Below are 7517 nucleotides of genomic sequence, written 5' to 3'. Positions count from 1 at the left end.
TGGGTTCTTAGTTTCCTATGTTGTTTCTTGTGTAATTTGATTTGCATGTTTGTCTATTTCATTTTAAATCATGGCGTTGTCAGTTTATTTTCGATTTATAATTTGGCAGTTCCTCTGATACCTTTCGTCCCACTTTTACGGTTCTAAGAGCTATATGTTCTTTTTCTTCATCTAAAATATCGTTGACATTGTTAACACGCTCCTGTCTGGAATATGAAGCGCAAGGTGGTTCTGGAAAGTGCATCTGCATACCTATGTTTTAGACCAGCTTAGGCCGGTATACAACTGCAAGATCACAAGAAATGGGTTGTCCCTACAAATTAGAATGAAGGTGGTGAAGGGCACCAACAACAACCAATAATTCTTTACGAGTCACTTAATAACTCTGCTCAGGTTTAGTCATGGATTTGCTCATGTAAGCAATAAGGAACATCCTATGATTGAGGGTGATGATAAAAACTTCGTTCAGCCGAGTTTAAGCTTCTTCACAATGACTATATATAAAAACAAAGAAAACGTGGTATGATTGCCAATGAGACGACTCTCCACAAGAAATAATAATACAAAGAAATTAGCAATTATAGTCACCGTATGGCCTTCAACAATGAACAAAGCCCATACTGCATAGTCAGCTATGAAAGGCCCCGAAATGACAATGAAAAACAATTCAAATGAGAAAACTATAATAACGGCCTAATTTATGTATAAAAAATTAACGAAAAACAAATATGTAACACATTAACAAACGACAACCACTGAATTACAGGCTCCTGATTTGGGACAGGCACTTACATACATATTGTGGCGGGAATAAACATGTTAGCGGTTTAGTTAGTCCAGTTGAAAGCAGCATATTTTTCACAAAGTTAATGCAAGTGTCTGGCAATTTCAGCAAATTTGGGAACGAACCTTCTATTATAGGAACATATAGTCCTAGGTAATTGCGCATGTTTCCGGTTCTTGGTCCTGGACCATTTTTGGACAGCTTCCATCTTCTCTGGATATGTCTGAATTCAAATTTTAGAGACTAAAAGAGGGACGAAAGATACCAAAGGGACAGTCAAACTCATAAATCTAAAACAAACTGACAACGCCATTGCCAAGGAGGCTCGAGGATACACAACAATCAGCAAAAATTGAAAAAATTGGGTTTTTTTTTCATTACAAATTTTATTTATTACATTATTAGTTGTTACTTGATGATAATGTTCAAAAAATCAACCAAAACAATCATTTCGTTTTGGCCCAAAATGACTTTTAAAATGTTTATATCATTGAAAAAGGACCAAGTTTTCTACCTTTGGTGAAAACATGCCATTTGTTTTTGCATAAAAATTGAAATAACATTTTAAACACATCGGTGACCTATATTTTTTATGACTTTTTTCAAATGAACTGTTCTTAAACTAAACTATTGTAAAATTTAAGTTATTTTTGTCATTAAGTTCTTTTTTTATTTCGATTTTACCTTTATTTCTTTTAATTATCAGTTCAACAGAAAAAAAGTACCTTAACAAAAATGCATTCTTCTCTCAAAGGCAGATTGTGAGCTGAAATGAACGGTGACCCGATATTTTTTTTTTATTTTTCCATTAAGTATAGGATAAAATTTATTTATAGAAAAAAATAGCGCAATCCTTTATTTAAAATAATAATAATAATTAGACCCGCGAGCCCCCTTTAAACAAATCGACTTTTTTCTCGAAATATGAGCACTTTGATGTTTTCAATTTCAATCCAGCGTCTAATAATCTTTAGAACACATCCTCAACATCTCAAGTCTTTGGGTTGATGAATGAACTGAAGAGGCAGTGAAAATACAATCATCTAGATATAATAATTAAAATAAGCATTCCTTCCACTGTAACACACGTTATACACTTTCCAGTAATCTTTGAAAACTGTTGGGGACATTGACAAAGACAAATGTCATTCCTATCAACTGGTACAATCCTTGACTAGTTGCAACGGCTGTCTTCCTTTATCAGACGTTTTCATCTCCAGCTGCCAAAATCCGATATTTAAATCCATACATATATCCAGACAGACATCTAGGCAGTCATCTATTCCTTGAATGAAATATGCTATTTTCTCTGTCATTTGTCAACACTATCAAAATCTACACAAAAACTTGTTCCTCCTTGCCCACTTTCTTGGCAATTAAACAGGTAGATACCAGCTAATTGTAGTTTGTGCTATTTCTCCCAACTTCAACATCATTTGGATCTCATTTGTTTTAATCTGCCTCTCGGCAAAAGGATGTCTTCTACATAGAGACTAGAATATTTTCTATTGGTTATATAGTATCCAAACAGTCAATCAGTAAACAAATAAAGGACATATGGTAGAAGAAAACATGTCCTTAACGATACAAATTATACTGAACCATATGCGCATCTTGACATATCTTTGATAATATTCGGAATTTATAGTCTCTTATACATGATATATAATGTAAACAATTAAAACTTCCGAACATCAAGGGATATTTTAATCGGAAAATCCTTGAAAAAATGGTAAAATGAAAAGAATCAAACAAATGATTAAAATTGAGAATGGAAATGGGGAATGTGTCAAAGAGACAACAACCCGACCATAGAGAAGACAACAGCAGAAGGTCACCAACAGGTCTTCAATACAGCGAGAAATTCCCGCACCCGGAGGCGTCCTTCAGCTGGCCCTAAACAAATATATATACTAGTTCAGTGATAATGAACGCCATACTAAACTCCAAAGAAACTAAAATTAAAAATAATACAAGACTAACAAAGGCCAGAGGCTCCTGATTTTGGACAGGCGCAAAAATGCGGCGGGGTTAAACATGTTTATGAGATCTCAACCCTCCCCTATACCTCTAGCCAATGCAGAAAAGTAAACGCATAACAATACGCACATTAAAATTTAGTTCAAGAGAAATCCGAGTCTGATGTCAGAAGATGTAACCAAAGAAAATAAACAAAATGACAATACTACATAAATAACATCAATCTACTAGCAGTTAACTGACATGCCAGCTCCAGACTTCAATTAAACTGATTGAAAGATTATGTCTTCATCATATGAATATCAGGCACAATCCTTCCCGTGAGGGGTTTAGTATCATACCATCATAACATATATGAGAAGAACATAACCCGTGTCATGCCAACAAATGGTTTTTAAATAAATGTGTTTAGTTCCGATGCAAAGACCCTATAAGTGAATCAATATTAACGCCCAAATATGCAATCTTTAATGACCTGACAAAAGTATCGTAACTATATACCTATTTAAAGGTTTTGTTAGCTTCTGAGGTGAATACTGACATTTTTGTGCTTTATAAAGAATATTTACATAAAATATTGGATGTGAAATACCTGAACGTATAAGAAGTTTGCCTGCTGAGCTATATTTACGAATGATGTCCTTATACCGATGATAAAATTTAGTAAATGTTTTGACTGGTTTGTGATATTGAAAATCCTGGTGTAATAATTTTTCAGTAATACATAAATTTCTCTCGTTAAAATCTTAAACATTGTTATATACACGAGCGAATCGTATAAGTTGAGATATATAAACACCGTAAGATTGTGACAAGGAAACGTCACCATCTAATCAAAGAGCTGAGTAGCTCTGAGGGGAAAGACGGCCCTTGTCTCTTCTTTTTTTTTTTGGGGGGGGGGGAGGTATCTTTTGATAGTCTTCATATAAAGAATGAAAAAAGAACAGCTAGAACATGTAGAAAGATTGACAATATTGAAGTCAATTGTTGTTGTTTAATCTAATTTTGTTTCCTTAGTTTATGATTCAATTTGGACCAAGATATCTGCATCTTCTAAATCTAAACATTCGATTAAAGTTAATAGTTAATTATGTAAAATTCAACTGATTTCTGTCATTTAACAACAACTACAATGTTTTCTGAAATCTTAATTGTGTACCACTGAACTGCAGGCTAGGCCATTTTCCATTTTTTGTGACAGTACTCTAAGATTTTTATTTTCTTTCTTAAGAAAGTTAGGACTGAAAAATCCATTTAATTTTAAATTTCCATTGATAAAGTTCCCAGTTACAACTCTCATCACAGGGATACAGGTACTTATAAAAAAATATGATTGATGTAAACTGTGTGAAGCTTGTTTCCAGATCCCACATTTTGAAATATTTGTAAACATGAATAAATAGGTTTAAACTATAATATGCAACTTTTAAAAAAAATAATTTTTAACATTAAAATGATTTATTTGTTGGTACACACAATTTAGTTTTAATGGAAGACTACTAATCATATCCTAAATGTCACATTTTCAAGTTTTATTTTAGTGGATAATTACTCATCAATTGAGGTGCTCCTGATTTGGAGGAAGATTCACAAACAGAATTTTACAGAAAAAATGAAAAAAAATCGTTTCTCTCCCCAATCTCATGTATCTCCACGAACTTTGTTTACTTTGAAAGTTGTTGACCTACAAATTAAAGTATTGCATGTTGATGTTTGAATCATCTACATTAAACATAATTATATTTACATTTAACAAATAACAATTTATAATTAGTGCACCAACTCTGAGAATGATTTAAATAACCAGTAAAGGATATCCCTGCTTCTGCATAGTGTGGCATTCCAACAATGACGTCATTATACAATATAATGTAGGTTGGATATATTTAGAATATCTCGTCATACTGATTTTTCCGGATTGTAAAAAGAAACGTAAATAGTGTTAAAGAGAGCTCAAAATACGATAATTTCGCTAGAAACAGAAGGGAAATGTGTAGAAAAGTGCTTAAAGTCAATCTATTCATTTGTATGTTTCCTTCTCGTCAATCTCAGTAAGATTTGTTGGGGATTTTCCACACTATAAAAACAAAATGAATGATGTGAGGGAATGTCCACTCTGGTCAACCCCATAGGGGATTGACGGCTTGAAGCCGTCTTTCCCCAAAAATGGATAATTAACGATAGGAAATGAGAAATCATCTCTGTTATCATAAATTTTAGTATTAAACTTTGCGTTAATGAAATAGATATCAAGATCGAGGAAAAGGGCAGTGGTCATTGTTAGTATTAGCTTAATTAAAGTAAGTTCAACAGAATAAATATCTTTAGTATACATACTGAAGTCGTCATTATTGAAAACCAAAATATCATCCAAATATCTAAAAGTATTATTAAATTTGTGTATCAGATGTTGTTTCGATGGGTCTTTGCTGATTTTTGTCATAGATTGTAACTCATAGCAATACAAAAACAGGTCCGCAATAAGTGGTGCACAGTTAGTCCCCATTGGAATTCCGATAACCTGGCGATATACGGAATCTCCAAAGCGAACAAAAATGTTATTTAGTAAAAAATCAAGGGCAGATATAGTATCAAAGCATGTCCAATTGACATAATTTTTTTGTTTATTGCTACTTAATAATGACCTCAAAGAGTGTGAACATATATATTCACATTCTGACTTTTTAAATGCCAATTTAATTAGTTGTGTAAATTTCTTGATGAGAATGTGAGGCAATGTGGTATATAGGGTAGAAAAATCAAAACTTTAAACAGATTCATAATCACCAATATCAGTATGCAATTTATCAAGTACTTCCAACGAGTTTTTGACACTTCAAAAGTGATTAATTCCACTATTTTCGAACGCTTTATTTGAACAATTTATTATCAGGTTTTTGATTGTACCAAGTGTGCTGGTAAGAAGCAATGGCGGATCCAGGGGGGGGGGGGGGGGGGGGTTCCGGGGGTGCGCACCCCCCTTTATTTTTGCCGATCAATGCATTTGTATCGGGACATATGTTTTGCACCCCCCTGCACCCCCCTTTGCCCTGGGTTAGCACCCCCCCTTTCGAAAATTCCTGCATCCGCCCCTGAGAAGAATAGATAATTTAGTAGTGTAACAATGGCTTGAAGAAGAAATAAATCTATATTTGTAAGGTGTTTTGTGTAGCTTCGGAAGCCAATACATAGTTGGGACTGTCATTGATTTTGGTTCTGCTTGTAAAGCGGTAGCTAAAAGTTTATGTTTGTTACAGATGTCGTTTTCTGAAAATGGAGTCAGTTGGAATGTTGGTGAATTGGTGATTTATTTTTGTAGAACCTCAATGTAAAATTTACGTCAAACAATTATAATATTATTAGCAGCTTTATCGGCCGGGACAAAAACAAATTCCTTGGCTAGTTCTTTTAGTTTATGTCTGAAATTAGTCTAGATGTGTAAAATGATTTCATTATCAAAAAATTAAAATATCAGAATGAATTACATATATGTAATAGTGTTTTTAACATATAGAATTGAAACATGCCCTTGTACAGAACATGATTATTATACACAATTACATCCGAACCTTTACATCAACTAAATTTCATATTTACAACATAATTATTTTGTACTTGGTTGCTTATTGGAAATTTGGATGTTGTTAAATTATTACACCTTTTGATTACAACATCTTTAAGGAATTAAATGTTATATTTTTGACATTAAGCGTTGGTATAAATATGCAGCTCCTATTGTATTTCTGTACAAGGTATTTCATTCACCATGGAAGGACAACATTTGTATCTTTCTCTCCTGTGCCTCGTAGCTGTGTACGCTTTTGGTATGTATTTTTTCTCGATACATCTTTTCCATCATTATCGCCATCATTTTTCATTTTTTAAATGTTGCTGTTTACCTTTTAACATGTCGGGTTGTTTTTACAAATTAGTAGACTGATATGTTAGATGTGTGCCTTCATCATTTTAAGTTAATATGTTTTATTATATCCTTTATTCTATTTTCTTAACAGAAAGAGTCAGATATATTTAAACTTTCTTTGAAATCAGAAAAACAAGTTAATTATGTAATAGTTTGTGTGTATACAAATATACAAGTGCTGTGTATAAAATCAAACATTTGTAAAAAGTTTATCTAGAAGAAAACCGAATATATAAGTTCTGTTTTAAATTTCAAAAGTAACAGACAAACAGTTTAGAAAAAGAAGTCAACGGCTGTTTGGTTTCAATGTAACAATAAAATAAAATGATACATCAATAAATGAAAAAAAATCATCTTTGATTTCAAAAACATTTTTATTTTCAAGAATATGTCCAATGTTATCTTCTTTTTTTAATGAATATTCCAGACTTTTTAAAGTATATTCTACCATGCTTTCACGAGCTAAAAAACAAATGTAGAATAATTTTATTTTTTGATAATTTTTCAAAGTCACTGTCAAATTCATGAAATCGAAATATCGACATCAAATAAACTATTTCAATGTTATTTACTTTTTAAAATATTCTTCTAAAACATTATACATTGTTATAAAAATGATATCCCGTCTAGAGCTTTTACTAAACTATTTTCAAATTGATATTAACTGTACGAGGATTAGAAAAAGAGAAACATAAACTGTATGATAATAGTTGGCAATATATTTTCTTATCTTTGTTGGCCTCTACTATTTTTTTTTTTACATTTTTACCTTTTATGTCTGTTTGTTTTTGTCTACACATCGTTTTCAATATAATGTAATTGGAAACAACT

The 7517-nt window shown here is 32.1% G+C and overlaps 1 protein-coding gene across 2 annotated transcripts in view; it reads right to left on the bottom strand.

The window, feature by feature from the left end:
- The window catches only part of LOC143080918 (uncharacterized), a 493997-nt gene that overhangs the window by 43498 nt on the left and 442982 nt on the right, over positions 1-7517 (bottom strand). The window lies entirely within an intron of this gene.

This window comes from Mytilus galloprovincialis, chromosome 6, assembly GCF_965363235.1.
Source record: "Mytilus galloprovincialis chromosome 6, xbMytGall1.hap1.1, whole genome shotgun sequence".
In the NCBI taxonomy this organism is placed as follows: Eukaryota; Metazoa; Mollusca; class Bivalvia; order Mytilida; family Mytilidae; genus Mytilus; species Mytilus galloprovincialis.
Note: the sequence above shows the minus strand (reverse complement) of the source record. Positions and strands in the feature narration are given on the sequence as shown.